The sequence below is a fragment of the Pinus tabuliformis genome, chromosome 4_1, assembly GCF_031772625.1.
Source record: "Pinus tabuliformis cultivar Carrire ecotype Pingquan chromosome 4_1, CPIR1, whole genome shotgun sequence".
Taxonomy (NCBI): Eukaryota; Viridiplantae; Streptophyta; class Pinopsida; order Pinales; family Pinaceae; genus Pinus; species Pinus tabuliformis.
The window spans coordinates 802,797,154-802,821,983 of NC_142303.1; the positions used below are offsets into that span (position 1 = coordinate 802,797,154).

General features: G+C 39.2%; 1 pseudogene; it reads left to right on the forward strand.

The window, feature by feature from the left end:
* Window positions 1-4,257: 4,257 nt before the first annotated feature.
* Window positions 4,258-24,702, forward strand: LOC149178647 (stearoyl-[acyl-carrier-protein] 9-desaturase 5, chloroplastic-like; annotated as a pseudogene).
* Window positions 24,703-24,830: the final 128 nt, after the last annotated feature.

Consider the following 24,830-nt stretch of genomic DNA (forward strand, 5'->3'; position numbering starts at 1 on the left):
CTGATACCAGTTGTTATAAAATTATATATTATAGAGTAATGTAACACATAAAATATATTGCAAAAATCTAAACACAGAAAACGCATAAAACAAGAGAGACACAAATATACGTGGTTCACCTAATTTTGGGCTATGTCTATGGAAAAATAGCCAGTCCTTCTTGTTATATTATCCAACAAAATGAAGAGATACAACCTACAACAAATCCGCTTTAATTCCCTCTTTTCTCTCACACAATCTCCTCTCTTTTTCTCGCTCAGAATACAGATCTACATAGAAGCAATACAATTCCCTCATATATAGCGAGGGATTTCCTTCTAGGGCAAAAAAACCCTAAATTAAACATAACTTCTACCGTCAGATCTTCGCCTAATGAATGGCCCAAATTGACTATGAAATTACAACATTTTACAAGGAAATTTTACTTCTATTTTTAGCCTCGGGGGCGCTGCCCTTGATTCCCTATCGGGGGGGGGCTCCAAATAATCGTCGTCACCCCCGCCCCCTAGACCCCCTTAGTGGCAGACATTTTACGAGCAGAGTTGTCGTCACATTACGAACTGGGGTCCAATGTGGCGATACCTTTGAATAAAGAAGATAATCAGGCTCCACACCCAACACTTTCTTTACCATATCCATTCACCTCTCCTGAGTTTCCCAAGTCTTTCTTTATTAGAATTAAGTTACAAAAAAATTTCACTAATAAATTATTCTAGAAAGTGTTTAAACTATGAACTATAGGGTACCAACCACAAATGAACACTATATATCACCAATAAACATATGGTGAAACTGAAGTGTTCAACAAGTTCTTAAAAAACCATCTAAGATGTTTTGCCTTCAAAAAACACAGTAATGGATATGATGACTTGGCCTCTTAAAATGGTGTGAAATTGTGTTTAAATTTTTTATCCAAATTAAATTTTAAATTGATTTTAAAAATAACCTTTTAAATAATATAATATTCATATTTCATTAGAAATTTATTACAAAATTAAATTATTTTTTACACTTTTCCTATTCCAATTTCAGTTAATTACATAAGTGCATAAAAATAAATGGAAAAATAACAAAATTACTTGTGATAAAAAAATAAAAATGAAATAAGATACTAGAGGAATGTTGGGCTTTCCCATATTAGAAACGAATGGCTCTATCAAGAATGTTGATCAATAATGTTTGGAAAATGTCGCTATCTGTAATATTCCCTTTTTTGATCTGGCCAAAATGGATGGAATCTGTCTATGGTATTTAGAGAGTCCAGGGAAAATAATAAAATAGGGTCTTTAGAGAGTCCATCAAGCCTATAATAGGGATAGAAGCTAAGCATTTAGATGATTCGGGTTTATCTATCTTGTTGTGTTTTTCTTGAGAACTTGGGATGACCAGTTCTAGTTTGATCCGAGGGACGAAAACCCGTGGGTGTTATATTTACCATGGTATCAGCCTATGGTATTTACCTTAAGTTTTCGAGGGAAAATAATAAAATAGGGTCTTTAGGGAGTCCATCAAGCCTATAATAGAGGATAGAAGCTAAGCATTTAGATGCTTCCGTTTATCTATCTTGTTGTGTTTTTCTTTAGAACTTGGGATGACTAGTTCTAGTTTGATCCCAGGGACAAAAACCCATGGGTGTTATTTTTTCTGGTAGATCCATCCAGGGTCCACGATTGTACTTCAATGCATTTGTATTCTCTTTTGATAAGGAGTAGTGAATGCCATTGCAAGTTTTCATTGCAATTGTTTTTAACTAGAACATGTAGATGTACCAAATTAGTTGATTATTTCGTTGTTCGGGATATTACACTATCATTAAAATCATCACGAGCTTTAGGAAAATCCCAACACTCCTAAAAAAGATACACTAAAACTAGATAGATTATAATATGAAAAACACATTGCTCTTGTAAAGTATTATTCCTTGAAACAAAGAATTATAGAAGAATTATATTCATCTGTTGTGAAGCCATTCTTGATTTCATCAAACATATGAATGAAATAGATGCTCACTCTTTTGGGAGGGAATGGAAACTAACATCTAGGATTTGTGGCCAGACATGACACCCAAGGAAATAAAGGGAAAATACACGTGTCAACATCATTATCGATTTAATACTAGAATATCTAAGATCAAGTAACAAATATGTAATTATGGTGATAATTGATCTCTCTCCAAATATGCTTTTTCTTTCCCTATCACATCCATTTACCCTTTTTTAATAAGTCTTTCTTGATTAAAATTTTAAGTTACATGGAATAACCACTTTAATTGATTTTCTATGGAGACACTATTTCACTCCTAAATTATTGTAGGAGACCAACCTTAACCCTTATTTATCAACCCTAATAAGTTCTGACTTATTCATTCTTGGATCTATTCCTGAAGATGAACCACAGAGGTTGGTTCGAAACGTCGATTCCAACAAACATGAATGCGATGTCTCCGAAAGATAGCACTACACAAAACACAAATTGCAAAAGCCTCAAATCATTAATTATAACATAACTTATCGTAACATGTACAACATAACCATAACATAATATAGCTATAACATTTATCATAACATAACTATTTAAAAAACAACATGTATATAACATTTAACATAACAAAATTATTTAAAACATTACACACACACATTATATATATATATATATATATATATATATATATATATATATATCACTTAGCTATATATAAATGTTCAAGTTTCAATAATGCATCATTGGTAGATGCATTAAATCTATTATGAAAAAGTGCATTTAAAGTGAATAAAAGCATTGACTTTTTTCTAATTTGTACCATATTGTTTCATTATGTAGTGTGTTGTACAAGAAACATTGCCTTCATGTGCTTGCACTTAATACATGACACATGTCAAAATCAAACATTATAAGAACTTAAAGTCTATTGGAGTATTTGCTTGGCATGAAATTTTATTATTTTCAATTTTTAACATATATATTCATATATTTAAGCCCTTTGAATAAAATGCATTATTTAGAAATGGGAAAAAGTGTGAAGGTAGACTTGATCACTTCCTTTGATTGTGTTTACATGGAACTCAATATTTTGGTTGATAAATTATGAAAAAATGGACTCTAAAGTTTAGGACTTCAAGCTAGATTATTCTACTTGAGTTTATAAATGGTTTCCTTGTCGAAAAACAATTCTTGGATTAGTTTATATGTATTATATGTAATATGCGAGGCATCTCCTATAAGTATGTATTACCTTTCAATAGTCAAATTACTACACAAAATTAATTACTATGTAAAGGTGAATTCCTTCTCTATGAACAAATAATCTCATACATTATACACCATTTGATTTATAGTATAGTGGTGAACTTAAATTAAATTATTATGGATTTGATCATTGAACTGTGCCTTTATGAACGAGCCATGGGGATTGTTTTCAAGTGTAAAGGAAATGTTGCTATTTTATATAGTTTACAAGGTTGTTTTGGGATGATCAGTTAAAAATTTCATCTCAACCGCGATCCTTGGTATCCAGTGTTATGGTAAAAAATATACCCAATTTCCTTCTAGCCTTTTCACTTACATTACTAGTTTCCTTCGCACCATTTCATTTACAATGATAGTCATTATAATGTGTTAACAAATTAGCTTATGAAATTTCACAATTTCAAAGAATTAAAGTGTAGATCCCATGTTGATCACATGTCTAGTCATGTAATCATAAGTAGATTTTGTCTCTCAATGATCCCTATTTAAATTTTTAAGACTTCATCTATTATTGTAAAGAGAACCTACATCTAATTCCATGAATATGCATTTGATTCTGATGAATTTATGATTTTACTGGTTTCATCTTTTAGGGAGTTGAAAAGATCAGAATCCATTTCCAACTGCATGAAGCTCCTGCACAAGTGGCTCATTCCATGCCACCTATGAAGGTTGAGATCTTTAAATCCCTAAAGGAGTGGGCACAAGAAAATATACTGATTTATTTAAATCCTATCGACAAGTCTGCTCAGCCACAAGATTTACCGTGAGATTATGTTGATATTTGATTCCCCGAATATTCGGGAATCTGACAAACATTGGCACGGTCAAATAATTGACCACCCCCATGTCCGTCTGATTCCAAAATATTCAGGGAACTAGCAATCGAGATAAGGATGGCGCAAGGTTTGTTGCCTGATGTCATCTAAGGGTTTCATTGACCAAGTTAAAGAATTGAGGGAGCGGTCCCATGAATTGTCGAATGACTATTTAGTTGGTCTAGTAGGAGACATGATTATGGAGGAAACATTACCTACTTACGAGACTATGCTAAACACATTTGATGGTGTAAGAGATGAGACCGGTGCCAGTCCCACTTCTTGGGCAGCATGGACATGTATGTAGACAACCGAAAGGAATAGACTTGGTGATCTTCTTCATAAATATTTTTACTTTTGTGGCCGAGTGGACATGAAGAAGATTGAAAAAAACATACAATATCTTATTGGGTAGGGAATGGTACCATGTGTCAGTTTCAATCATTTTCTCAAAGTAATTTTGTTATGTTTACTGTTGGTAGTGACAAGATGCAGGATTTCACTCTATTTTTTACTAGACATATTGGATGTCGAAGCTTTTCTGCAAGGTATTTTCGTCGTTGAATGAGAATTTTCTGACTTCAGCTTTTACAACTGTTTAGTATCTGGCCATAAAACATAGTCCCTATCTTAGATTATTATACACTTCATTCTAGGAAAGAGAAACATTTGTATCACATGCCAACACTACAAGATTTGCTAAAGGATATGGTGACTTGAAGTTGGCCCAAATATGTGGAACTATTGTTGCAGATGAGAAGCGCCATGAGACCTGCATACACAAAAATTGTAGAAAAGTTGTCTGAGATGTTGGAAATAATTACTCCTCACAACACATTGTCACCACCACATTGTACATCGCCTCACCATCACCACCATGACCTACTCAGACTTGAAGGGGCGCACCACCATACTTGTTCAACTTTCGAAGAGCCATCACCGCTATAACCCTTTTGAATTGAAGGGGAAGTAACCGACTTAAGTTTTGTATAAATATAGTTGATCTGGGTTAGAATTTGGATGCATAGTCTAGACGCACAGTTGGAGTAGTTGTAAGGCAGATGTAACTGAATAGTTTGGTGTTTGACTTGTATAAATTCATGTTAAACAGTCGCAGTTGTGTTTCCGCTATTTACTCTAAACCTTCATATGGTATCAGAGCATTGTGTGCTCTGCCCAATCCCTTCATTTGGTATCGGAGCCAGTTTGGAGTTCGTTGGAAGTCTTTATTCCCTGAGATTTGGTGAGAAACCATTTATGTGTCCCTACGATTCATTTCTTTGTGAGGATGAACATAACTATTGTGCAGAGCGCTTGTGACTGAAATAGCTGGAGTTGTTTAATGTTGCACTGAAATCGTAATTGTTGTGCAGTGCTCGAATCTGAGAGTGAAGTAGAATTTATTTTGTGAGGATCCATTGCTGAGCGTGGTCGAATAGAGCTCCAATATTATGCAGAAGATTTGTGAGGCCTGTGTGCAGTGTCTCGAGGGGGCATCATGAATTTTGAAGGAGTCAAAAGAAGAGAGATAAATCTGCCATAAGTCACAACTACCAATGTTGTAAACTATTCTCTCATGATAGTGCTAGTTTTTGATGGGTAGATTTTATGTAGAATTAGTTTTCAAATTCCATGTTTGAAGGCCTTTTGAGAATGTTTTTTTTTTTTTTTTTTTTTTTTTTTTTTTAAATTTGGAGAAATTTCAATTGTTGAGTAGATGGGGATGTTACACAAAAATATGATCACCATGATTATTTGCAGTCAAAATGGGTCTATCATCACTTGTACTGTCCTCCTAAGCAAGTCTCAGACCTCAGCTCTTCAAATCAAGCTTTGGAAATGAGAGAAAGACATTAAAAATCAATGTAACTCTGGTTTCGCACTTTCTCTCATGGTCACCTGCGGTCCCGCACCTTCTGTGTACAAAAACTGCAGACCTGCCCGCTCTGTCCCTAACTGTGTAGGTGCGGACCCCTGTGAAAGTCAAAAGGCGCAAGTTTTATCTTAAAAAACTCACTTTGGGTTAATTCTAGAGGTTTCTAGAAGGAATTTTGACGTGGATTGTTCGCTCTGAGGTGGTTCATGCATCCCAAAAGAGAAGGAGCTAATCCCTTGATGAGAGGAGCTATCCCTTTGAAGGAGGGCTTTATCCCTTTGAAGGAGGACCTAGTAACCTCCCTCCATTGCACTATAAATATAGGCATTGGGCTGGTTGCTGGGGAGGTTAGAAGCTGAACATTTTTTAGGGTAAATGCTAGTGAAATCAAGACTTCCTAGTTAAGCTTAAGAGGAGAGATCACACATCTTTTTGGCTTCATTGGGGAGTGAGTGAAACTTGTCAAAGTAGAGGAGACTTCTTGCTGGACCCTGGGAGGAGCTTGTACAACGTCAAGGCAAAGATTGTAAAGTTCTTCTTCTTTTGAATTAATACAATCAAACTCATTTTTCTCAACAAGTATCTTATGTTATTTGTTTCATGGACTCCTTGACTTTCATGTTAAATATGTTTTATGCAATTGGCTTTTCAGGTGCTATTTAAATTGTTTGCCTTGTTTGTGTTTGCAGATTCGCGAAAAGGAGCTCATTTGGATCAAAAGAGCGAGGGCATCCACAAGCTTGCATTGGACCTAAGGTAGGCCCTAAAAGCACTTGTTTGCTATTGTTTATCAAAGCATATTTAGAGAAAGATAGTGTCTGGTTGGTTTGCTTGTCATTAGGTCTTCTTTAGATTCTAGGAAGGTCTATCTTGTCTGCAAGATCGAATTATTCCGCGTGACAAAATGGCGACTCCACTGGGGAATTGATTGTTTTCCTTGTTTTTACTTTGACCTGAGAAACTCTATTTTTGTTTCTGTTTTTGGCTTGTTGTGTGTAAAAATGGGTAGAGTTTGTAGATCCAGGGTTATTTTTCGTTTTTCATAGCTTTGAGAGAGGACCGCACCCTAGCCGTTTGACACAGTGCGTACTTACCCGCAGCTTGGCTTTTAGCACAGAGTGGGACCGCACCTGTGCCAACTGTGGGCCTGCGGACCCTGTCAAAATTTTGAAAACCCTAAGATTTCCTCTATTAGTCAGCTTAGTTTGTGTTTAGAAATTGTTATCCACTGCCCAGACCTGCATATAACTTGTCAGAAGCTTTCCTTAGATTGATTTCGTTAGTGTTAGGGTTTTAGGTGAATTTCCTAGGAGTTTTGCTTGTTGGGTTTGTTTTTCGTTGTGGTTGTGTAGTGGCTCTGAACTTAGAAGCTGTAGGACCTTCAGATCACCTTAGTGTCTACCAGCCTTCTTATGAGTCTGACCATTGATGAAATCTCCCCTTGTTTGAGGAATCCGCTTTGAGTTTTCTCTTTACAAAACTTCGAAAAGCTTGTGTTTGAAAGTTTGGATTTTCATTTTCAAAAAGAAAACAAAATTGGTTGTTCTTGACTTATTTGTGATTCTGCATAAATTAGTCCTTAGCTTACATCTAGCTAAGTAAAACATCCTTAAAAAAGACTTTTAGTAGGCTTTGACTTCAAATAGGTTTTTATAGTTTGTAGCTCTCAAAGTTAGTCATTTTCATTAGTTTTGAGTGTTTTATTAAAAAATATAAAAATCTCTTTTGGAAAAAGTTTGTTTTTTGTAGTGATTGAATGCTTTGAAACGAAAAAGGGAAATTTTTGTGAAATAACTAGTTGTCTCGTTTTTGAGTGCTTTGGAAAGGAAAAGCTCTTCTTTTAATTTGTTTAATTGAGAAAGATTTGTGTTTACAAAGTATTTGCATTCTCAAACTCTTTCTTAGTTTAGAAGTTCATCGAAGAGAAAAAGATTGTTTAGATCATCTTAGGTTCATTTTTTAGTGATTTTGAGTCGAGTCTTCATACCACGAGTTTCATCTCTGCACCTTTGGACTTAAACAAAAACCACTAAAATTAACGCTTAAAGTAAAATTCACCTAGTAACATTTTTATTTCTAGGGCTCTGATACACCAACTTAGCTTAGGCTAGTGTCTTGGAGTAGGAGAATAATTAACTCTCCAAGACAGTAAAAACAAACAAGTAGTTGTATCTTGTAGTAGGGAAGAAATCCAATTGTTGCATTTATGCTCTGGGAAAGCTCCTCTTAAAGGAGAAGCACTAGATCGTGTCCGAACCAATGTGGGAATCAATCCTTCCTCATTGGGAATGACGCCAGATATTCACGTATTAAAAACGGTAAACCTCGGATTAACCATTGTCGAGGAACCTGGGGTCACTTGTTGGTAAACCTTGGATTATGTCAAGGAGCCTTCAAGGGGATTGAGCTTGCTACTCTGCCCTTGCGTGCATATCAGATCGTAGACTGTTCCCCTAGGTGTATTTGTCTCAGTTGGTAACCTTAGTGGCCATATTCTTTAGGACTCTTCCTAAGGTGACAGTGGTGGGAAGATCCCACGGTACCTGGAGCAGACGTCGGCTAGACTCACTTGGATTTTCTGGGGGGTTCTCTTCACTCGAGACGGTTAAGTGGAGGAACTTGTGCCAGTCTATTCATTAAGCAGGTTGCCGGGGTAACTGTTCCAACCGCCATTTCTGTATTGAATTCTGCGATGTTGGATTTCATCACCAACTAGTGTTTTCGGTACGGAAAGTTACTGTTTGTGTGTGTTTGATCTCCTAGACTCTTTAGGCGTGTGATTCAAATTTGTTTGGTTCTCTAGAGACTTTAGGTGCTTTTCATTGAGATTTTACTTTGTTTGTGTGTGAATTAGTTAAAAATCTTTAACTGTGGCTGAATTACCAAGGCAGTCCCGTAGACTTCGGGGCCAGTCTCTTGAGTTAATAAACGTGGTTGAGTTACTGAGGAGGTATCGTAGACTTCGGGGCCAACCTCCTGAGGAAGTACCTAGCCAGCTTGAAGGCTTGAAAGTCCTTGTAACTCCTAGAGACAATAGAGTTGGGTCACCTGAGGAAGGAGAATCTTCTTTAATAGTACATCCTGATTTTCAACCATTAGTAGCAGAGTTTAATCCACAGTCAGTGTCTGTCTCCGAAATCGCTGGTAGCTTTTCATCTACTAGTGATATAGGTGAAGAACCTGAAATATCCGAGCCTGAAAGTGAATTTGCTGCTACTCCGACATCGGGGTTTGTTTCTCCAACTTCTAGTGGTCCTGGTTCACCTAGGGTAGAAAGAGTAATCACCCAAGATCTTCCTTATGGACTTATTGCTATTGAAGAACTTGCTTCGGAAGAAGTAGGCATCCCTATCCCTGAAAATCAACCTGTTATTGAACTAAGGGAGCGTGAATCAATTTTTTACAGTCCACCTAGGAGTAGTTCTTGGTATCTTTCTTTGACTAATTTTCTAGAAAACTCAGGGTTAAGTTTTTTACCACCTCGTGCTCCTTATCACCCAACACCTAGAGGTTTTTATACTCCCGTCAATATGGCAGGACAATCATCCATGTTTACTCAATCACCCGAATCTTTTTTGTATAACGGTCCTTCTGTTCCCTCCGGGTATCAGTCACTTTCTGGTACTTTTTCGGGAGCATCTCCTCAACCCATTGATCAAGGGTTATTAACTGGAAGCAATGGTATTAAGCCATTGAGCATAGAAGACATTCTTATGATGTCAGGTTCTATTCCCAATCCTCAACCTCAAGGTGGCCAGTTACTGCCTGGGGGGCAGCCTCAATTAACGCCTGGGGGGCAACCTCAAGGTACACAATTTGCATCTGGGGGGCAACCTCAAGGACAGTACATACCTATGGGACAGTACGTTCCTCAAGGTCAACCCCAGACTCAATATGTACCCCAAGGTCAACCCCAGTATCAATTTATACCTCAAGGTCAACCCCAGTATCAGTATGTGCCTCAAGGGTATCAACCCCAAGGTCAATACTCGAACCAAGGTTTCCAACCACCCCAAGGTCAAACGTTTGTTCAAGGAATGGGAAATGTACCTTTCAATTATCAATCCTACCCTCAACCCGGTTATGGTCCTCAGTATTCTCAACCAGTTATGGGTCAGTATCCCGGAATGAATATAGTGTGGGATCCATCGCAAACCCAACAGGTGTTGCAGCCAAGTGTACAGTTGTCATCTCAAACTGGACAACCCTTAGTTTCTAGTTCACCCCAGCAACCAGTCCAGTCTAACATTCAAACTTCTGTACCTTCGGTAGTTTCTCAGCCTAGGCCTAGTACACCTCGTACTCCGCCTCAAACGACTGCTGCAACTGCCGCAACATCTGTTCAATCTACCCCACCTACTTCTGGAGTATCGACAGCTCCGGTTTCTATTGTTGCTGTATCTACTCCTCAGACATCTTTACCACTGTCTGGATCTACGATTCAAACTTCGGTTCAGATGCCTGTAGGACAACCTGGTTTAAGTACGGTTGTCACAAGTCAACCACAATTCACCTATGAACCGTACCAGGGACAGTACCAATTCGGTCCTGCTATGCAGCAACCAGTTTATCAGTATCAACCGTACCTTGGGTACACTTATCAACAACCTCAACAACCCCAGTACGGTCCGGTTCATCCTGGTTTTTCGGGAGGATACAATATCCCGAACGCGATTCCTATTCCTAGTTATCATGGATATCCTCCTCCTAGGGCTGGTCTCATGACCCAGAGTTTTAGGGATCCTAATCGGCAGTTACCGTTTATCGCAACTTTGGACTTACCTGACTTATCCCGCCTAACGAATGATCCCATTAATTATCTTCCGTTTTGGCCGCCAATGCCAAATAAGTTGCCCAGTGACATTCCCAAGTTCGAAGGTAAATCAGGAGAGGACCCGTCGAACCATGTGATGAATTACTACCTCTGGTGTGTGTCTAACTCCATTACAGATGATTGAATCCGTCTTAGACTTTTCCAGCGCACTCTAATTGGTCTCGCAGCCAAGTGGTACATTGAGTTACTGCGAGGCACTTTTTATAATTTTAGTCAGTTAGCTACCTCGTTTTTAACTCATTTTCAGTTGCCAGTCCGATATGACAATGGCACGGAATTGTTAACTTCGCTAAAACAATCGACATCCACTTACATTTCAGATCATATTCATGAGTGGAGACGTCGACGACGTTTAGTGAAGGTATTTATTCCGGATCAAATCTTGGCTGTGTGGTTTGTAAAATCTTTGTTGCCAAAGATCACTGAAGATGTTGCTAAAGCCGGAGTTGTTACTGAGGAGCAAGTCATTGCTCAAGCACAGTACCTTGACTTGGTCTATACTCAGTCGGCTACGTTACACGAAAAAATCCCCGATCTTCCCAAGCAAAATCAAATCACTGCAGCTCCTTCGGGATCTCATGCCGCCGATGGTATGATTGGCACGATTAACACTAAAAGTAAGAAGAAGTCTTCCAAGAATTCTTCCCCTATCATAACCTTGCCTGATTCCCCAACAGGAGATTCTTCTGCAGAGATCTCTGCCGATATTCACGTTGTAGAGTCATCTACAGCCAAATCAAAATCTGGTGGGAAGAAGAAAGGAAAGAAGAAGAATAAAACGAACAAAAGTTCAAAGGAGAAACCTGAAAAGGTGGAATCCAATGATGAAAAGCGCAAACCTCGTTATCCTTGTCTCATTTGTAACGATGAACATTTTACAAGAGACTGCCCTCATCGTGTAGAGGTTGCGAAAATTGTCAAGGGTTCCCAAACTCCTGCTGTTTTGAAGGATCCTTTTCCGGCTCAAGACAGTAAGATGATAGGTTCATCCTCGAGTGCCAATGAAGAACCCATACTGATGATGTCCCATGTTAGGATTGCGACTCGATCGCAAGATTATGGTAGTAAGAGTCCTGTTGATGGTAAAGAAGCAGAATCTTCTCATTCTAATCCATCAACCTCAGCTCCCGTTTCCGATCCACTATAGATCGAGAAACCTAATCCAGACTTGGTAATCAAACCGCCTGCCAAGGGTATACTTCGAAAGTCAGCTTTCAATCCACATGCGAGAGCGGCTCAGAATTATAACATTGTTGAGGATTTAGCTGTTTCACCCTCAGCAATGTCGGCTTTGGAAGTGCTGCAATCATGTCCAGCACAACGTAAATTACTTTTGTCGACTATAGGAGCTGTTGATGTTCAGGACCCGAACCTAATAATATTCGATCTAGAAAATAGTACACCGCGTTTGCCTCATCAAATGGCTTTCCAGATTCCAGTGATAGTCAAGAACAGGCCTATTCATCGGACTGTAATTGATGAGGGAGCCTCAACGTGTATTATGTCGATATAGTGTTGGAGATCGCTTGGTTCTCCTTCGCTAAATCAATCCCCGACGATTCTAAAGGCCTTTGATGATCGTGGGTTTCATCCTTTTGGCATTCTACAGGATTTTCCTATAGGGGTTGAAGGAAAAACCGTTAATCTAGATGTGGAGGTGGTTGATGCCCCTCTATATTACAACCTTCTCTTGGGTCGAAGTGGGTCTTACGCTATGACAGCGGTCGTTTCATCGGTCTTTCGAGTAATAAAGTTTCCACACAATGGAAAGATCGTAACAATAGACCAGCTGGTTTACTTTTCATCCGACCCAGCCTCTTCGGAGAGTATTCAGCATGTCGGTAAAACAACTATCCCATATAAGGATGTTGGAGTAGGATTAGTTAAAGATGTCGGTTTACTGGGAACTTTTCCTTTTCCTCCAATCAACGCATCATATTCATTTGCAACCATTCATATGATTACATCAGACACCATTATTTATGATGATCCTTGGATTGTCCCTTCTGAATCTGAGATAGACTCATTTGGTAATACCATGCCTTTGAGTCCATATGAAATTGCCTATGAAGCCGTGCAGTCTTTTGCCGACCCATGTTCAACCGAAAATGACTTAATGAATGTGGTCCGTGAGGAATCACTTTTCACATCAACCTCGGATTTAACTACATTTTCTGAACTTGTTCACTTTGATGAGAAAATTCGTGAAATCCTATGTGTGGATGATTTACCATGGGAAGATCTCCATCACAGATCTTCGTTTTTACCTGAGGATGATCGTTTTGAAAATGATTTCTCATCAGTTTTTACAACTGAATATGTCAAGGAACCTCAAAATCCAATGAAACATCCTGATTCAGAGTTAAATTTGGGAAACATCTCTCGAACTATTCCTATTGACATTTCGGTTAAGCCCGGAATTGTTGAGAACATTCATATAGGTTCCTCGTGTACAGATGATGAAATTCAGTGATATAAGGCCCTATTTCAAGAATTCCGCGACGTGTTTGCTTGGTCCTATGAGGAAATTCCAGGAATTGATCCCGCGATTGTTGTTCATGAAATCAAGACTTACCCACACGCTAAACCCGTCCGGCAACGTTTGCGTCAGATTCACCCACGAAAAGCTACTGCAATTAAAGCAGAAGTTGAAAAATTATTGAAAGCAGGTTTCATTTATCCGATCCCGTTAACGGATTGGGTATCGAATATTGTTCCGGTTAACAAAAAGCAGGGAACAATAAGAATATGCATCGACTATAGGGACATTAATCGAGCCTGTCCAAAGGACAATTACCCAACTCCCTATATCGATCAAATCATTGATGATTGTGCCGACAACGAAATATTTTCCTTTATGGACGGTTTTTCCGGATATAATCAAATCAATATTCTACCTGCCGATCAACCAAAAACGGCTTTCATTTGTCTATGGGGGACATTTGCTTATTGCAAATTACCTTTTGGGCTTAAGAATTCCGGAGCAACTTTTCAAAGGGCGATGTCTTATGCGTTTCATGACATCAAACACATTGTGCAACTGTATCTCGATGACTTGCCTGCTCATTCATTACATCGAGCTAATCACCTCGTCTATTTACGAGCAATTTTTATGAGGTGTAGGCATTATCGGATTCGGCTGAATCGATACAAATGTGTCTTCTGTATAGAAACGGGTCGATTACTGTGGTTTGTAGTTTTGAAAGCCGACATTCGCGTTGATCCCTCGAAGGTCGAAGCTATCATCAAATTGCCTCCTCCTTCGAGTCTTTGCCAACTCCAAAGTTTGCAGGGGAAAGCAAACTTTTTACGACGATTCATTCCTAACTACGCCGAGGTTACAAAGGGTTTTACCTGGTTGTTGAAGCAGAATATTCCATTCTATTGGGATGAGATAGCTCAAAAATCTTTTGATGCACTCAAACACGCGTTGACCCATGTACCGTTGTTGCATCCTCCCAACTACAACCAGGATTACTTCTTGTATCTCGTCGCCTCTCATTCCACCATTGGAATAGTCTTAGTTCAGGAAGATGAATCAGGAACTGAACATGTGATATATTACCTTAGTCGAACTTTAAATCCAACTGAGCTAAAATACTCACATGTGGAGAAATTGGCATTGGCATCTGTTCAAGCTGTCCAACGTTTTCGTCACTACATTTTACTACGTAAAACTACAGTAATTTCTGATTGCAACCCTATGATCTACATTTTGACCAAGCAATTGCTAGGGGGCAAGTACTCTAAATGGATTGTTATTCTGCAAGAGTTCGACTTGGAATTTGAGAAATCTAAGTCTAAGAAATCTTTAGCTTTTGCAGAGTTGATGTGTGACTTCCTGCGTGCTGACACGGAAACTGTGGCGGAGGAGCCCATTGCGGACGAATCCTTGTTTCTAATCAACACTTTAGATCCGTGGTATGGGGATATCATCGTTTATCTTCAGACCTAATCCTTTCGGCCAGAAATTTCATGGTCAGAACGTCGAAAGATTCGTTTCCAGTCCCAACAATTCAGGATTATTGGAGATACTCTTTATCGTCGTGGGGTGGACTCTGTTTTTCGACGTTGCTTAACTCACGAAGAAGCTGAAAGGGTTCTAAATGACTGTCACTTTGGAGCGTGTGGCGGTCATATGTCTGGGTTTTCCACAGCCCAAAAGATATTGCGCGCTGGCTACTTCTGGCCGTCTTTATTTAAAGATTGTATTACGGCGGTCCGAAAATGCCACAACTGCTAGATTTTTTATCGTAAGATGCGCGCTCCACCTGCTCCTCTCCACCCTATAATTGTCGTTGGTCCTTTTGCCAAATGGGGTATCGATTTTATTACATGTAACCCTCACTCGGCCGGGGGGCATGCGTATATCATCCTTGCGGTAGATTATTTTACTAAGTGGGCCGAGGCGATGCCTACATTTGAGGCAGACGGCAAGACAGCTGCAATTTTTGTGTTCAATCATATAATTGCTAGGTTTGGTGTCCCCCAAGTGATAATCACTGATCATGGGCACCATTTTCGAAACGTTATGATGACCGAACTTACAGGCCAGCTTGGTTTACGTCACGATAGTTCAACCCCTTATTATCCACAAGCGAATGGTCTGGTTGAATCCATCAACAAAGTTTTAGTTATCATGATCTGACGAATCATTGGGATTCATCGATCGAATTGGCACAACATGCTATTTTCAGCGCTTTGGGCATACCGAACTTCAGTAAAAACATCAACAGGGTTCACTCCTTTCCAACTAGTCTATGGTTTGGAAGCTGTGTTACCCATTGAATGTGAAATCCCGTCACTGCAAATGGCCATCGAGTTACTTCTAGCCACTTCCGAAGAGGAAAAGCGTTTGTTATACTTGGCTCAATTAGATGAGAATCGACGTGATGCTGCATTGGCGATCGAGACTCACGCAAAACGAATGAAAGCTCAGTATGATCGAAATGTAACCCCTCAAAATTTTTCAGAAGGAGATCTAGTCTTAGTTTACGATCAAGCTAATGATAAATTAGGCGCTGGAAAATTCGTTCCTATGTGGCATGGTCCCTATATTGTTAAGCGAAAGCTAGCCAAAGGGGCTTATGAATTGGTAGACTTTGACGGGGACTCTTTGGGTAAACCCAGAAATGGCCTTTACTTGAAGAGGTATTATGCTTAAAAGAATGGGTATGGAGATTTTTTGTTAGGATGGTTTTTTCTTTCTAGCTGGTGTGTTTTAGTTTAGATAGTGTGCTTAGCTTAGAGAGTGTTTTTTTCGTCATTATTCCTGCTTATCTTGGTTTTACTCTTGATATTGCAGATGTCGATGCCTCTCCAAACATACATTGGTTTCGCTAATGGTGCTTGTCGTAATACATGGAACATCTCTTCCGCAACTTGGGTTATCTATTCGCCCTCTGACGAGTTAGTATCTATGCATGGGGTAAGCCTCGGTCAAACAACGAACAACATTGCCGAGTATAGTGCAGTGATTGAGTTATTGTTTGATTCTATTTCATTTGGGATTCGGAGTTTGATAGTGAGGTTAGATTCTGAACTCGTTGTATTACAACTTAATAGAGTGTATGCGATTAGAAATCCAGCGTTATTAAGATTATTTTTGAGAGTGCGTCTCTTGGAACGTTAATTTGATTATATTGAATATCAGCATATTCCAAGGTCTTTAAATACATTAGCAGATGCAATTGCTTCTCGAATGTTAAATAGACATTTGCAATAATCATACAGGTAAATTTAAAACCATTCCATAACATGATTTACAGGATAAGCCGGTAATAGTGATATATATATATATATAGGAGTGTGTCAAAAAATACATCGTCCTCGATCATAGGTTGAAAAACACCTTATGATCTGCAAAAATGATAAGTACAAAAAACAAAAATGTCATATGTGCCCACAATAGGCGATCATCCTATCACTGGTGATGATCTCTATAAGAAACCACTGCACGGGCCACCTTGCAAAGGAACCTCCTAAAAGGTCCCGGGACTCCAATCACATAGCGCTGAAGTTGACGAGGAATGTCGTCTATAGTGGTCTCAGAATATCTCCTGTCAAGCGCTCGAAATGACCCTCCAACTCGGCCAAAACCTCTGCTGATTCGTCCTGTGGGGCTAGCACGGGTGCAACTGGTTGCCTCCTCTCGTAAGGCCGGAGAGCAGTTGGTCGCTGTGGACCCACATCTGCATTTGAAATTTCTACTATCAGTTTTGAGACGATGAAAAAATAACAAAAAATTAAAATAGAAAAATGTTGAAAATGATTTTACCTGAGTCATCCCACTGCTCTCCTGGTGGAAGAACCATGTCTGGGTCACCACGAAAATCTATCCCAGCGTAAGGGAAGTCCTGAATAGAAAAGACCTGGTTTTCCAGCCATTGGAAATACTTAGGTTTGAATCAAGCAACCTCTGTCCTCTCGTCCGGGTGACGGGCCATGACTGCAACCCATCGCATCAGTTTGGGCTCTCGAGGAAGCCCAGCTCCAACAGTAAGGTGTTGTGGGATCAGCATAGGAACCCTCTCCAGGCCAAAACTCACGACTAAAGCCCCATAACCAAAGGTCTTTAGTCGTCTGTTCTTGGCCCTGGTCAGTTGGCCTTTCACATTGGCCAACACAGCATCGCACCAGTTGAAGATGGTGCCTCGAAAGCAATCAATTGCCATACGCATCTGGGATCCGGTGGCAATATGTAATGCGGCAGCTCCGCAAAGTCTGGTGACAGTGAATGCAATCACCATGAGTTCAGGACGGGATATTGTCTTTATGTCTATCCCTTTGTCTCTAGCCTGGCTGTTGCAGTACTCTAGCTGGAGGCTATCGACAGACTGGCCACCTGGCCTAGTCCCGTGCAGAGTCAAGTCTTCACCTCTCTTAGGCAAACCAGTCAAGAAATAAATGTCCGCCAGCTCGATTTCGAGCTGGTGGCCGCCAATGAAAAAGCACTGGTCCTGTATGCTCCATCTGTCAACCAGCCACTGTAAGAAATCCACCTGAGCCCTCATGCCAAGAATGGCCCAGAGTTTGTACAAGCCACACGCCCTCAAAGCATCAAGTGAAGGCTGATGATTCCATGCGGCAGCATCCACGTCCTCATGCTCTCGTTCACGCCAATCTAGCATGATGTACTCTCTGCATCAAGTATGAAGACAAATTAAAATGCTAGAAAATATTTTGTGTGGTCCATTTTTGAGAATTTTTGGGTTAAAAACCCTTGCGGCGGGGACCGCACCCTCCAAGTTAGACACAGTGTGTGGGACCGCACTTCGTCTACACGGAAGGTGCGGACCCCGAGCTTTTTCCCAATGGAGAAAAAGTCGGGGTCCACAGGCCCGCAATGGTAAACCTGCGGGCCCCCGCACGCGGGTTTTGTGCCTAAAAACCCTCCCAAAAATGAAATAAAGGACTAAAACAAAAATTAAACGGTTAAAAATGAAGAGTGGGATGATGTGGATTACCTGGAAAAGACGGCGTTCGATTTCGACGGTTGGATTTTCCGCAATCTTCACGGGAAGTTTTCTGAGCAAAAGCACTATTTTCTCACCCAAATTCAAACGGTAAAAATGAATTGACAAAGGCCCTTTTTATAAGTTTTTTGAGTAAATAAATTGCAAATTTGTTTATGTTTCACTTTGAAAAGGTATTTTGCGACGTTTTTATCCATTTCAAACAGGTATGAGTAATGTTTGTGTTTTTGTGCAGAATAAAGGATTATTCAGGCAAAATCTATCATTTTCGACGAAAAAACATGTAGAATCATCTTTAAGCTCTTTTCTGACTCCTAAAACATGAAAAGATTGCTGAGTGTTTCTTTTAAACTCGTTAAAACGGAATTAAAAGACAATCCACTTACAGCTCTTTTCCGACCGTAAAAACGTGAAAAGATTGCCGGATTTTTGTCGTTTCAATTCGATATCGGTCATAAAACGACGTGTCATTAATCGCTTTTTTACTTTTTCGGGTCAAGGGCACTAATGACGAAAAGTACTCCTTGTTCGTAAAAGATCAAGCGGTTCTCTCAAGTATTATTTTATACTTTTTTGGGCTTGGGAGACACAAATTTACGAAAAAGGTCAACCCTGGAGTCTTCTTAAGTTTTTTCAGACTCTCTAAAATTGAAAAATGCCGAGTTTCTCCTATACTGGACTCGTTAAAATTTCACAGTAAAGGACCTGTTTAATTACAAACAGGAACGAACCACTCCTTCTTAGGGTTCGAATTTAAACTAAGTTGGACTCATCCGAAGGATGAGCTTATAATCAAGCAAATGTTATCCTTCTCAAGCTTGTTAAAAATAAAGAGGTACTTGCCAGAAATGGTGGGGGAAAAGAGAGAAAAATGAGCCTGTTTGTCATACTTTGTAACCACTCTTGAACACGACACTTTTATTCACTTGGGTTGGGAAATCCTTTGCCTAACAGTTGATCAAACCACATTGAAAATCTTCAGCCGGTTTCTGCATATTAACTTTGGGTCAATTGTCACCAAGCCATATGTCGTGTCGTTATGTGTTCAAGAGGTCACTGCCAATAAGCCATTCATCTGCAAAATATCTGTCATCCATCTTGACCATCCCTGAGTCAATCCTTGCATCTAAATTTCTTCAACTTGATCTATGATTTCGTGTTGTGGGCTTGCCTACGACGGATCACTTTCTATCGACATCAGCTCATTATCTAGAAAGATGATCTAGGAATCGTCAGTACCTTGAAGTCTGCATGCCTCAATGACAGGTTTCTCGCCTTTGACGACATTTTACATCATTGGCTTTCGATCAAAGTCCGTAACATGTTTGACATCAACACATTTATTCGCATCTCATGGATTGTATTGGGTACTTTGAGAGCCATTGACATCACTGGTGGTTTCTCTCACACTTGTTAACAGTTTACATCATTGACTGGTAATCAAGTGGTTTCTACCATGTTCGACATCAACACATTCATTCGCATGGATAGAATCGTACTGTTTCAGGAAGTAGAAATGAAGACCCTGGATCTAGTTTCTACAATCCAGGCTGTGAGGAATTTTGTATTCATTATATAATGGACTATTCATAAACAGATAGCTGCATCCATACTGTGTCCACATGAGTCTTTATTTGTGATGTTTTACAAGATCATTCCTATATCAGAGCAGTAGTTAGTTTTTCTAGTCAGTTTTAATCTGAGTATGGGAATGCCTACCTCAGCAATGATATGATCTCATATATATCTTACATTGAATGTTTTTACAGGTTCCAACCGGGTTCTCCACAAGATGATCCTCGAAATGATAAAGTACTTCACTCTTCCTAAATGATAAGAAATCCTCATCTACTACAGACTTCGCACTTTAGGGGGCAATCTGTTACACAAAAATATCGTCACCATGATAATTTGCAGTTAGTATGGGTCTATCATCACTTGTACTATCCTCCTAAGCAAGTCTCAGACCTCAGCTCTTCAAATCAAGTTTTGGAAATGAGAGAAAGACATTAAAAATCAATGTAACTCTAGTTCCGCACTTTCTCTCATGGTCACCTGCGGTCCCGCATCTTCTGTGTACAAAAACTGCAGACCTGCCCGCTCTGTCCCTAACTGTGTAGGTGCGGACCCCTGTGAAAGTCAAAAGGCACAAGTTTTATCTTAAAAAAATCACTTTGGGTTAATTCTAGAGGTTTCTAGAAGGAATTTTGACGTGGATTGTTCGCTCTGAGGTGGTTCATGCATCCCAAAAGAGAAGGAGCTAATCCCTTGATGAGAGGAGCTATCCCTTTGAAGGAGGGCTTTATCCCTTTGAAGGAGGACCTAGTAACCTCCCTCCATTGCACTATAAATACAGGCATTGGGCTGGTTGCTGGGGAGGTTAGAAGCTGAAAATTTTTGAGGGTAAATGTTGGTGAAATCAAGACTTCCTAGTTAAGCTTAAGAGGAGAGATCACACATATTTTTGGCTTCATTGGGGAGTGAGTGAAACTTGTCAAAGTAGAGGAGACTTCTTGCTGGACCCTGGGAGGAGCTTGTATAGTGTCAAGGCAAAGGTTGTAAAGTTCTTCTTCTTTTGAATTAATACAATCAAACTCATTTTTCTCAACAAGTATCTTATGTTATTTGTTTCATGGACTCCTTGACTTTCATGTTAAATATGTTTTATGCAATTGGCTTTTCAGGTGCTATTTAATTTGTTTGCCTTGTTTGTGTTTGCAGATTCGCGAAAAGGAGCTCATTTGGATCAAAGGAGCGAGGGCATCCACAAGCTTGCATTGGACCTAAGGTAGGCCCTAAAAGCACTTGTTTGCTATTGTTTATCAAAGCATATTTAGAGAAAGATAGTGTCTGGTTGGTTTGCTTGTCATTAGGTCTTCTTTAGATTCTAGGAAGGTCTATCTTGTCCGCAAGATCGACTTATTCCGCGTGACAGGGGACATTTTTATGTTATAAAATTTTCAGCAATTTTATCTGCACGTTGAAGGAAGGAATTTATATTAAACCTCTATTTGCTTTGGCATAAAAAATATTTGTTTTTCCATTTGAATTTTTTTTGTTTCACTGTGTGTGGGCTCTACTTATCTTATTAACATTAAGTGGCTAATGAGTTAAAGCTTTTTTACCATCGTGGATTGAGCCAAGGGTGAGCAAAGCATATCCGAGCCAGAAAGCTCAAGAAACTTAGCTCTACATTCATTTGTCTAATCATAAAGGATTGATTTTACCTCAGCTTTCCTTCGACGGCCACTTGCTTGCTATCAACTTTCCCACTTAGATCACCGACTGTACGTCATTGTCGGTGGTGGAGATTTTGAGTTCTTCAGTTCAATGATTTATTGATGTTGTAGCATAAGCATACTGCATACTAGATTATAGTTGAATAATGCTGACGACAAAGTTGACAACTGAAGTTATAATAGTGTGCTCACAGCTGGAAAAAAAATAAAAAGTTGTTGTGTACGGGGTGAACTTTTGTAGCAATTTGTATTATTCTCACCTTCACAACCAGGCAGAAGTCCTTGCTATCTGAAAGTGCGTGTTGTTCTCTATTTCTCCGATTCTCTGAAAGTGTGTGTTGTACTTGTATTCCAAGCATCGTGACTTGTGTGTGGAGCTGGAGCAGCCAACAAAGTGTGAGAAGAGCCAGTGTCAGAGTTTTTTACCAGCGTAAGAGTTGGAGCGCGGTGGTGTATGTAACCTCGAGGGGAACAAATTCTATGTGGATCGTTCAGTGTTTGAGCGGTCAACGTCTTAGTAGTTAGCGAGGAGTTCATTTCCTATGGTGTGGCCCGTTGCCCGTTGAGAAAGTCGTGAGCCTGTAGAGCTACGTCCATATCAAGAAGAATTGTCAAGAAGAATTTATTTAGTTTCATTTCACACATATTAAAGCATGGAATGTTGAACTTGCTAGAAGTTGGAGAACATGTTGAAATCAGTGTCTTAAGTCCAGTATGGTTGTAACCTTCAGTCCCAGTTGGTTTACAACTGAAGTTGAGTCTTAAGTTGGATTTAGTTTGCGTTTTTAAAGCGTTGAAGCTTTAGATCGATGTCTTCCTATCTTAATTGGAAAGTTAATTATAACGACATTGGAATTATTTTATCTGCAACTCCGAATGGCCTCGTAATATAGTTTGGAAGTGACCATATGAATGAAGGAATTTAGAATAAAATTCTATTTACTCTCGCATTGGAATTTTGTCTAACATAGTTTTGAAGGTTGATTTATGTGACATCCATATATTTTAATTTAATGGCATGCATATGTCGATTTCGAGATGCTTTGTTGTGAAGTTGAACGCAGCTAGAGAAAGAAGGCAAAGGCAGAGAAGCTTTGAGTTTGGAAGTGACAGTGTGATAAAGAGCGTGGAACCTGTAGTGTTTTCATTAAACAAATGGGAAAAGAAAAGAGGTTGAGAAGTCTAGCAGAAGATAAAGAAGAAATCGAAGGTGATTGGTGTAGCTTTGATCTGCTACCACCACCTATGTTTACTGGTAAATATTTTGATTTGTGGGTTATTAGAATGCTAACTTTTCTTCGAGCTAAAGACTTAATTGAACATTGGTCTAATAACCCATATGATGAAGTATGTGATGATTTAGCATTAAATTTTATAAAACAAGGATTGGATGAGAAATTTTTGTGCAAGGTAGCAAAAGCTACAACTTCCAATGAAGCATGGAAGATCCTCAAAGCAGAATTTGGTGCAAGGGGGAGTAATCAAGTCGAAGATAGTCGTGTTGTTCAGCCTGTTGTAGTAGTTCTTGAAGATGAGAATGAAGATGGATCTGTAGTAGCGAATCTATAGAGAGATGAAGGATTTTGTGAATCTCACTTGAAAATGGATCACAATGTTGATGGTGTATTACGAGTAGGAGCTGATGGAGAAGCCATTAACTTAGTGGATCCAACAACTGAAATTCCTAATGATAATTTTGATGAAGAACAATTCACTAGTGATGAATGGTTGGATGTGATCCAACAGAGACATCTTATTGATACATTTTTATTTGGTGATAGAATCTCACTTGCGTCTGAAAACCAAGTGGAAGATACAAAGATAGAGATAGAGGCAGAAATAGAGTCGGAGACAAAGAAGGAAGCCGAGAAAGAGAAAATAAAGAGAAAGGAAAAGCCATAGAAGGAACAGAACCAATGTGGTTCTGCAAATATTTTTAATTCTAACATTGATTTCTAGTGTGCAAGTACAAAGAATGATTATGAAGAAAAATTAAAGTTCCTTGAAGCATGGCTTGAAAACCATGTATTGATGATCCCTGCATAGAAGTTGCAGTGATGAATATTGAAGACAGTATGGCTGATACTGAAAATGAAATTTTCATGTACTAGAGTCCTGAAGAGATAAAATTCTATTATGAACTTATGTTGCAGCAAATTGATAATTAGAAGATTGATGATGTAGAGAAAAATATAGAAGATGACATGTGGCAACAATCCACATACGAACAAATTTTTGAAGACGTAGAAGACATCCATGGACAACCTGAAATGATTTTCCATGTTTTTATGATAAACAAATATTTAACGATGGACGAACTGCAACAACAAATGAAGAAACTGAAATTTGGAACCTATGACAAAAAGACAAAGATGAAGTAGTTCAGAGGATACAAGATCTGGAAGAAAAGGAAAAAGAAATCGAGCAAAAGAGTTGATGTCAAAGTTTTTGAATCATTGTAAGCCTAGCTGAGACTTAGACCAGCAGGCATGTTTTTAGTTATGTTAATTCATGGTTAAGTTTCCAGTCATAATTAAGGGGGAGTGTTGGAAATAATTATCCCTGGAAATGCACTGCCATCGCCACATTGTACATCGCCTCACCATCACTGCCATGACCTACTTAGACTTGAAGGGGCGCACCGCCATACTTGTTCAACTTTCGAAGAGCCATCACCGCCATAACCCTTTTGAATTGAAAGAGCAATAACCGACTTAAGTTTTGTACAAATATAGTTGATCTGGGTTAGAAGTTGGATGCAGAGTCCAGACACACAGTCAGAGTAGTTGTAAGGCAGCTGTAGCTGCATAGTTTGTTGTTTGAATTGTATAAATTCATGTTTGGTTTTTATGGTTTATTTCAATAGTCGTAGTTGTGTTTCCGTTGTTTACTCTGAAACTTCATCTCGTATCGGAGTGTCGTATGCTTTGCCCAATCCTTTCATGAGATTGATCCTAACACCACAATGCTTGCCTTTAAAGATATGATGTGGAAAAAGGTTTTAATGCCTTCACATTTGATGTATGATGGGCAGGATGGTAATATGTTTGACCACTTTTCTTCTGTTGGTCAAATATTAGGTGTGTACACAGCAGGATACTATGCTAACATCTTGGAATTCTTGGTTGCGAGATGGAATGTGAAGAAAATAGGTGGTATTTTTGGTAAGGGAAGGAAGCCTCAGGATTATGTATGCAAGTTGGCGACATTATAATCCATGCACACGAAGCCAGAGACCTTACTTGATTTGTTGCATTAATAGCCTCACTGAGTTTATTGGATTGGAAAATTCGAAGAACACACTCTAACATGGGGAGGTGTTTTTCGAAAAACTACGAAGGT